We start from the raw sequence: 9,835 nt of genomic DNA, 5'->3' as shown, positions 1-9,835 counted from the left end.
AGAAGACTATAAAACATTCATGAAAGAAATTGAAGATAACATAAACAAATGGAAAGATGTAGCCTGTTCATAGATTGGAACAATTAATATTGTTAAAATGACCATACTACCCAAGGTAGTACACAAAGTCAATGTAATTCCTATCAAAATACAATGGCATTTTTCACAGAATTAGAACAAATAATTTAAAAATTTGTATGGAAACACAAAATACCTTGAATAACCAAAACATTCTTGAGAAAGAGAAACAAAGCTGGAGGTATTATGTTCCTTGATTCAAACCATACTATGAAGCCACAATAATCAAAGTAGCATGGAACATGAAAATTAATAAATGTATGCATATGCATGAAAGCAGCATTGTGCTGTATACCAGAAACTGACACACTGTAACTGACTGTAATTCAATTTAAACAAACAAACAAAAAAACACTACGGTGTTGGCACACAAACAGACACATATCAAGGGAACAGAACAGAGAGCCCAGAAATAAATCCACAAGCATACGGTCAATTAATCTACAACACAGGAGACAAGGATATACCCTAGAGAAAAGAGACGACTTTAATAAATGGAGTTGGGAAAACTGGATAGTTACATACAAAAGAATCAAACTGGACTAGTTTCTCATACACATACAAAAATATACTTAAAATGGATTGAAGAGTTAAATGCAAGACCTGAGACCATAAAAAAATGTTCTAGAAGAATCATAGGTAGTAAGCGCTTTCACAGGGGTCTTAGCAACGTATTTTTAAATCTGTTTCCTCAGGCAAGAGAAACAAAAGCAAAAATCAAAAATGAGAATACATCAAACTAAAAATCTTCTGCATACAGAAAATAATATCAACAAAATGAAAAGGCTGCTGGCTGAATGGGACAAGATATTTGCAAATAATGCATCACATCTGATAAGGAGTAAATATCCAAAATACACAACTCATACAATATCAAAAAACAAAGAAACCCAAACAATTAAAAAAGGGACAGAGGACATTTTTCCAAAGAAGACATACAGGTGGCCAACAGGAAGGTGAAAAAGAGGGTCAACATCACAACCAGCAGGGAAATGCACATCTAAACAACCAGCTACCACCTCTGACGTGTCAGAATGGCTATTATCAAAAAGACAGACAACAACGAGCCTGGGCATGGTTGTAGAGAAAAGGGAATGTAAATGCGTGCAGTCACTATGGAAAACAGATGCCTTAAGAAATTAAAAATACAACTATCATATGATCCAACCATTCCATTCGAGTATTTGAAGAAAACAAAAACATTAATTAGAAAAGATACATACATCCCTATTTTGTTGCAGCATTATTTACAAAAGCAAGATGTGAAAGCAATCCAACTACCCATCAACAGATAAATGGATAAAGAAGATGCGGTATACGTCTACAATGAAATATGAGACATAAAAAGGAATGAAATCTTGACAATTGTGACAACATGGAAGGACCTAGAGGGTATTAAACTAAGTGAAATAAGTCAGACAGAGAAAGACAAATTCCATATGATTTCATTTATATGTGGCATCTGAAAAATAAAACAGAGGAACAAATATAACAGAAACACTCATAGATATTCACAGAGCTGGTGTTTGCCAGAGGTGAGGGTGGATGAGAGGATGAGCAAAATGGTGAGGGGGATTAAGAGGTACAAACTTCCAGTTACAAAAAAATGAGTCACAGGGATGTAGTGTATAGCATGGGGAATATGGTCAATAATACTGTAATATGTTTGTACAGTGACAAATAGTAAATGGAGTTATCACAGTGATCATTTAGTAATGTGTAGAAATATCAAATCACTATGTGGTGCACCTGGCACTAACACAGTATTGCAGATCAATTATAGTTCAATTTAAAAAATTAAAATAGTTTTATCTGCCCTATGCTATAGTAAAATCTATTTTCCTAATTAAGCATTGTGTAAATGTTTTGGGTTTTTCCAGTAACTATCTATCTAATGACATTAAAGTTTGTTTTCCAGAGCCCAGTGTCAAAATTTTACATGTGTATTTAAGTGTATGTATGTGTGTATAAAGTATATGTACATATATATTTAATTATATCAAAGTACTTTTCCATAATTTTGATTTTTGTTTTTTATTCCCTATCAAATTTAAGCATAAGAGGAGGGCAGAAATTTTTGTTTTCCTTTTCTTGTTGTTCATTGCTGCCTCCCCAGTGCTTAGGTCCAACCGTTGCACATAAAATTTCAGTCAGAATATTTTTATAATGTGTAGATAAAATATTACCCCCTAATATCATCCTGTATCTGCCAGCGTAGGTAAGTAAATAAAAAAATTCTTGCCCCTCTACAATATGAAATTGATTTTTGCTGTAGGATGTCAAAAGTTAGTTAAAGTCTATGTACATCCCTTCATTTAATGAGCCAGGAGAACCCTCAGCTTTTGCAGCAAATTAGCCAGCAATAGGAGAAATTCATCTAGATATTGAAATAAGCCCCCTGGAGCTGGTGGATATCTGGGATGTGGAGCATGAAATGGGTCCATAAGTGAGGAGGCCGGGAAGATGAACTCCATCCAAGTGACAAATGCAGGAGAAAGAAGCTATAGGCTTGAAAGCCCTGGGAATCCCAGAGAACCTGGTGATCCAGAACTACTTTGCTTGTGGAAAAACAAAAAGCAAAAAATAAAACAAAACAAACCAACCAGAGACACTGGCTGCAACTTCCTCCTGAATCAGAACTTTGACGAGGAAACATACTGGGAGGGCAGGCCACTCACAGCCCCCATCCTAAGCTCACTCCACAAATTAGAAAACAATCAGAAGCCTTAGAACAAAACTAGCCAACTCCCCACCCTCCTAAAGTGGCCTCATTCCCACCTTCGCTTGAGAGAACCCATGCCAGACAGCTGTCTCCTATCCCCTGTCCCAGCCTAGCCTCCTGGTAGCACTGGGCCTCTGTCCCATTTTCCTACATCCAGATGGAGAGATGGGTGCTTGCTTCCCCCTCCCTCAAAGAATCCCTGAGACTTCCCCACTCCTCTTCCAAGGCGAGGGGAACCTAGAGCCCCAAACTCTCATCTTGCATTGGAGTGACCCAATCTTTCCATCTGGGGTGAGTACTCAGAGGTCCAAGGCCCCCTCCACTGTCTAGCATTGACCTCCAGCCCACATCCCTTTGCTGGGGAGTGAGATGTCTGCTTTGTTTCGCCCGGGGAAGGGGTAAGATCAGAGCTGCTCTGAAAGTCAAGGCCACCACCTACCCCGGAATACAGCAGTGTCTCTAATGAAGGTTTCTAACTGAATAAAGGTGTAAAAGCCAAAAAATAAAAATATAAAGCGAAGGAGCCAGCTCCCACAGAGCAGGGTGTCTGTACGCGAGCTAGGCCAGAAATCGAGACTATTACCCTGAAGCCGCTCTTGAAAGAAAAGACTTAAGGAACAGGCAGCGACGGTCTCCTACCTCGCAACTGCTAGGACGGACGTTCAGGCCCGGACATTCGGCCCCGACGATGTTTTCCAGAGCACCTCCAGGTTGCCGCAGCCACGCACCTCTGCTGACGATGGACGGCGGCCTCTGAAAGCCTCTGGAAGCCTCTGGAAGCCTCTGTTCCTGCCTCGGGCACTTCCGGCTCCCGAAAGACGCGAGATTTGCAACCTGCACATGCGCAGTCCACTTCTGCGCCAGCCTCAGGCGCGGCCTCTCTCGCCGCTCCGCGGCCTGTGTGCCGCGGCCCTTCCGTCGCACCTGACTGGGCCTCCGGGCCAGGAGCTGCTGCGCGGTGAGTCTGAATGTGGAATTGTAGAGGGGATAAGGGGAGACAGTCGTCTTGGAGGATTAGTGTTTGCAAGATAGGAGGAGATTCTGGCACCGGGGGTGGGGGGTGGGGGTGGGGGGCACGTAGGTGTTTTCTCGCCCCAGGATCCCCCCCCATCTCTCGCGATAACCCGTGAGTTTCTTTTGGGAGGAATGGTCGGGGTGCAGCGACTTGGGCCTGATTCTGCCATTCTCTGAGCGGCCTCTGAAGCTCAGCACGCCCCAACCGATCCTTTTCCTGCCCCTCCATCAGGACCTTCTCTTACTTCCCACAGCCTCCTTGTCACTCAGGTAGCCTGTGGGCTCCAGCTGTGACCTATTTGCCTTCTTGGGAAACTCACGTTCCTCGCACTCAGACCAGATCCTGGCTTTTAACCAGAAGGTTAATTCAAACTAGAGAAAACAGCATTTTGAAACGTTTTTTTCTTATATCTGGAAATAAATGAGTTGAAATTGCAAAGCCTTCTAGATTTTCATAGATAGAAGATTCATTCTGACTCAAGTAAAAGACAGATGGAAGCTTGGAGAAAGAAAACAAGGTCAATCAAGAAGGAAAGCAAAGGAAAAGAAACAGGAGGCCAAAAAAGAAAAAAAAAAAAAAGGTTTCTTCTACTTTGTCGTATAACCTGTAGTCTAGGTCTAGTAGTTAGTTATACGCTGTGACCTGAGGTAGGGAAGAACAATTACTGCACTCTTCCTCCCTAAAGTCATAGCTGTGCTGTGGCAGATGAGCATTTGCTTATCCCGCCATGACCATGTCTTCCAAATAGATCTATCAATGTAGAAATACTGGAAGTTTCTGTGGTTGCATTGACATACTAAGCAGCAACTCCCAGAAACATTTTTTTCAAACTTTTGAAAATAAGTTGCTTTAGTAGATTATTGTGTATTATCACGTCCTAGGAACTCTAGAATGAGCGAACCATAAATGGACGCCAAATGACCCACATAAAGCAGTATATAGCATGTTAAGACTCAGGAACACGCCTGTGGCAAATCCATTTTCAACAAATTAACCAAGTAAATTGATCTTTTTTACTTTACTAGAGGGGCAGAGAGGGGCTGGTGTTGGCAACACACAAACTAATAGCGCATAGCTATTACATGGAATGGGTCTTGGATCGTTTCATTTTTTTGTTAAATGAAGTAGTGATCACAGGATGCTGGGGCACCATGGGTGGCCTATCTAAACCACAGGTATTTGAATTACATGTCTTTTGATAAACTGAGAATACTGTTATTGTTTTACCTCCTGTGATTTTTTTTAACGTCTATTTAATGAGTCATTTCCTGTGCCCTGGGTGAAAATTCAAGCAAGGATATGACTTTGATGTCATAAGAATGTGTCATTCAGGTATCTTATTGTGGCAAGCAGCTTAATTTTCTGATGGCCACCAGCTGTAGCCCTTTTGGATCCAATACTGAATCGCACGGGCTGCTCATACTCAATGATTACACACAGCAGGTATACTAAAAAAGGGTAATTTATGCAAGATATAGGGCTCCTCTAATGGGCAACTTTGACTCATGGATTCTCAGTCAACCTGGAGAAAAGTTTCTTAAGAGAGGTCTGTGGTCTGAGATGCTTTCCTCTGTCTCCTTCAGGGAGACAGGCATATGGCTTGCTTCCAAGTCTGAAGGCTCTCCTCTGGCTCCAAGCTCTTTTTCTTCATAGGAATTTGCCTATATATATGTATACATATATATATATATATATATGTATATATAAATAATAGTTTAATTTTTGAAATAAGAATAAATAATTTATATAACAATACATAATAATTATATATATAAATACACACATTTAAAATCTTGGTGTCTGCTTTTTTAAGTGCCCAGACTAACAGTGGCTTTTCTAAAAATTACAAACATAATCTCAGTTAAGAAGTTGGAATTTTGAGTACAAAGTATTAATCTAAACTCTGAATTTGTTTTAATGGCAGATCTCTCAACTAGCTCAAGCTTGCTGTCAATAGAAGCCTTTGTCGGAATGAGGGGTAAGGGTTGATTTTTGTCTCTTTCTATTGTGTTTCTCCTCTTCCTCCCTCCTTCTCCCAGTCTCTAATCTCATTAGCCAGTTTCTCTCCAGGAGATTTGGGAAAGAAGTAGAAGAGAATAGGAAAGGATTTCCCACTGGAAGCTAGCTTCTCACTCTGAGACAGATGCATAAAGCTAACTTTGGGAAGAAGTCTTTCTTGGGCCATTTAAAGAGTCCCTTTTAGGCCCTTTTGTTCTATAATTTCTATGATCTAAGTAGATAAAATTTACCACAGTCTTTAGGAATTTTGGGTCACCCCAGTTCTTTTCTGCTAGAATTCCTCCATTATCTGATAGATGATACATCGTGATTATATGATTTATAAGAAATATGTATTTGGTCTTTATCTCTATTTGTGGCACAGAGCTCCTTAAAACCATAAGAATTTCCTAATAAGAGTAATAAAAGTGTCTTGATATTCATAACAAACCCCTTTCAACAACTCCTGAGTTTATGTTAATGGGGTGACTTTTGGAAAGCACCTAAGGATGCTAATGGGCATCCTAAGGAAGGGGGCTGGTTGCTAGGGGAGCCAACCATATAATTAGGGGTTGGAACTTTCAGTCCACCCCCTGCGCTCTGAGAAGGAGAGATGGGCTGCAGATTTAACCAGTCACTAAGAGTCAATGATTTAATCAAGTATGCCTATGTAATAAAGTCCCCATAAGAACCCAAAAGGTTAGGGTTCAGAGAGCTTCTGGATTGGTGACCATGTGGGGATGCTGGGAAAATGGTGCTCCCAGAGATCATGGAAGCTCTGTGCTCTTTCCCACATACCTTAGCCTGTGCATGTCTTGCATCTGGCTGTTTCTGAGTTACACTTTTTTTTTTTAATATTTTTACTGAAGTATAGTCAGTTTAGAATATTGTGTCAGTTTTTGGTGTACAGCACAATGCTTCTGTCACATAGGAACATACATTCATTTTCATATTCTTAACCAAAGTTACTGCAAAGTATTGAATGTAGTACCCTGTGCTATACAGTATAACCTGTTGTTTATCAGTTTTATGTGTTTTAGTGAGTATCTGCAAATCAAACTCCCAGTTTATCCGTCCCCGCCCCTTTCCCCCTGGTGACTGTAGTTGTTTTCTATGTCTGTGAGTCTGTTTCTGTTTTGTAGATAAATTTTTTTTTTATTTTTTTAGTCCCAACAGCAGTTTCCCAATTTGCTGAAGAGACTGTCTTTACTCCATTCTGTGTTCTTGCCTCCTTTGTCAAAGACTAATTGACCAAAAGTTTGTGGGTTTATTTCTGGGCTCTCTGTCCTGTTCTGTTGATCCATATGTCTGTGTTTGTACCAATACAATGGTGGTTTGATTACTGTAGCTCTGGTATTGTCTGAAGTCTGGGAGGGTTATTCCTCCAGCTTCATTCTTTTTCTTCAGTAATGCTTTGGCAGTCTGGGTCTTTTGTGATTTGGGATTATTTGTTCTAGTTCTGTGAAAAATGTCCTGGGTGATTTTATAGGGATTGATTGCTATAGGTTGCTTTCAGTTGTACGGCCATTTTAGCAATATTAATTCTTCTAATCCAAGGACATGGAATATCTTTCCATTTCCTTAGTGTCTTGTAGTTCTCTGCATATAGATCTTTCACTTCCTTGGTCAGATTTATTCCTAAATATTTTATCCTTTTGGATGCAATTTTTAAAAGGGTTTGTTTCTTTATATTCCTTTTCTGATATTTCATTGTTAGTGTAAAGAAATATCACTGATTTTTGTATGTTAATCTTGTATGCTGCTACCTTGCTGTATCATCTCTAGTAGTTTTTGTGTGAATTCTTCAGGGTTTTCTATATGTAATAGTATATCATCTGCATATAATGACAGTTTTACCTCTTCTCTTCCAATTTGGATCCCTTTTATTTCTTCTCCTTGTCTAATAGCTATGTCTAGGACTTCCAATACTGTATTGAATAGAAGTGGTGAGAGTGGACATCCTTGTTTTGTTCCAGATTTTAGGGGGGAAGCTTTCAGCTTTTCACCATTGAGTACTATGCTGGCTGTAGATTTGTCATAAATAGCTTTTATTATGTCATGATATATTCCCTCTATACCCACTTTGGTAAAAGTTTTTATCATAAATGGGTGTCCAATTTTGTCGAATGCTTTTTCTGCATCTGTTGAGATAATCATGTGATTTTTTTTTGTCCTTTCTCGTGTTATATCCTTTTATAATAAACTGGTAATCCAGTAAGTAAAATGTTCCTCTGAGTTCTGTGAGTTGTTCTGCAAATGAATCCAACCTGAAGAAGGGGTGATGGGAAACTCCAACCTATACACACACAGTTTCTTTCTCTCCTGTGTGGCTGAATCTGGTTTATAGGAAATCCTGACATAAGCCTCATGTTTATGAATGCATGAGGAAATGCAAGCCTGCCTCATGCAGCTGTTTCCGTCAGGCTGCCACAGTGCACTTGACCTTGTGCTAGCCTGAGACAGGGCTGAGTTCTCTTTGTCTTCCCCTACAGAGGGCTCCCAGGACATCATTTCACCACCCTTCTGGGGATGGGCAGACTTCACCTCTCTGCAGTGCTCACAGACTGCGAGAGCTCATATCCAAGAGTTCTCAGCAATAAATCTCCCCCCAAATCTGCTTATTTTCTAGCTACATCACACTAAAGGGTCTAATAGCTGTGAAAATAATTCTTAAATAATTATTTTGAAAATTTCCAAGAGATGATTTTCTCCCGTCACCTTCAAATGTAACATTTATTTTATTTGTAGTTCTTCATATACATTCACAATAAACATGTAATTATATTAACTGTAAATGATTAAAGGGCAGCTGGGGATAGAGAATAAGCAGCAGATTAGAGAGCTGGTATTAGGAGTTTCTTACTTCTCTCATGTTCACAGAAAATTGCTGAAATTACTTAGGAGTATTTTGTTAGGTAACTAGGCTTTAGAAATAAAATCCAGGGTGACAGGTAAATACCTGAGCCAAAAAGAGTTTTGTAAGTGTAATTGGATTATTATTTATTCCCTTTGTAATGAATGTTTTACCCATGGTAGTTAATCGTAATTAAAATTACATGTGATAATTTGGAAGCTTTATAAGCAGAGTACTTTGGGGTTCTGGGGTCCCCATGGGGATTGGGTATTAATTAAGAGAAAAGACAAAATGAGGGGAAAATAAGACTTAAGTTGGTTTAAAGGAAAGGGTAGTTAAATAAGATGGTGAGAATGATTGCAGATGGTTAATCATAACATCAAATTCTCATGTCTCAAGGAATAATACTTTTGTTTTTGAATAAAACTAATAATTTCAAGATTTTTAATTCTCTTTCCATGTGATGCTAGCAATTTAAGACTTCTAAATCTTATGATATATGGGTATATATTACTCTGAGAATTCTGAAGTATAACACTTTTATCACTTCTCTAAGCAGTTGTTTTATATTAGAGAAAAATTAAGATGTGCAATGTTTTCCAAGTTACATTTGTATGTATAAGTTATACTATGCACATGTGTGGAAACCTTCAAGTTATTGCCTAAAAATTCTGTGTAATTTTAAAGGTCTATTGTCTAGCAGCACTATATGCAGAATGCATATATGTGTGGTTAGTAAATTCAACGCAAGATTGTTCTTTAAAACATTTTCAATTTTTTGTTACTGAACTTGAGACTAGACCAGTATCTTTCCAGTTTGCAGATCCATCATGCTGCTGAACCTGATCTTTTCATCTTCTGAAGTTAAATTCAGATTTTGATAGTTCTCATATTCAGTTGGAGCAGATAATTGGCTTGACTTAGTAATGTTTACTCTTAATCTACAAGAATTTTCTTTCTAAAATATGCATCTTTTACATTAATTAATTGTACTAAAAGGAACTTTTGTCTAATCAGTAAAAGGAATTGTCTAATACATCACTAATTATAACAAAGTGGGGTAAATACTATGATAAGGATAGGCCCCAACTCTCGGTGAAGCACTTGGAAGGAGGGCTGCAACTCCCTTATTGTTATATGTGAACAACATCTGTGAGAAAGAGTACAT

General features: G+C 38.8%; 1 protein-coding gene across 1 annotated transcript in view; it reads left to right on the top strand.

The window, feature by feature from the left end:
* Positions 1–3,565: 3,565 nt before the first annotated feature.
* Positions 3,566–9,835, top strand: part of LOC116277790 (adhesion G protein-coupled receptor B1-like) — a 155,173-nt gene continuing 148,903 nt past the window's right edge. Inside the window, exons 1-2 of the mRNA XM_072951702.1 lie at positions 3,566–3,758; positions 5,740–5,793. The gene's annotated coding sequence lies outside the window, so the exon portion shown is untranslated. The remainder of the gene's footprint in view (positions 3,759–5,739; positions 5,794–9,835) is intronic.

Source organism: Vicugna pacos, chromosome 29, assembly GCF_048564905.1.
Source record: "Vicugna pacos chromosome 29, VicPac4, whole genome shotgun sequence".
Lineage (NCBI taxonomy): Eukaryota > Metazoa > Chordata > Mammalia > Artiodactyla > Camelidae > Vicugna > Vicugna pacos.
Note: the sequence above shows the minus strand (reverse complement) of the source record. Positions and strands in the feature narration are given on the sequence as shown.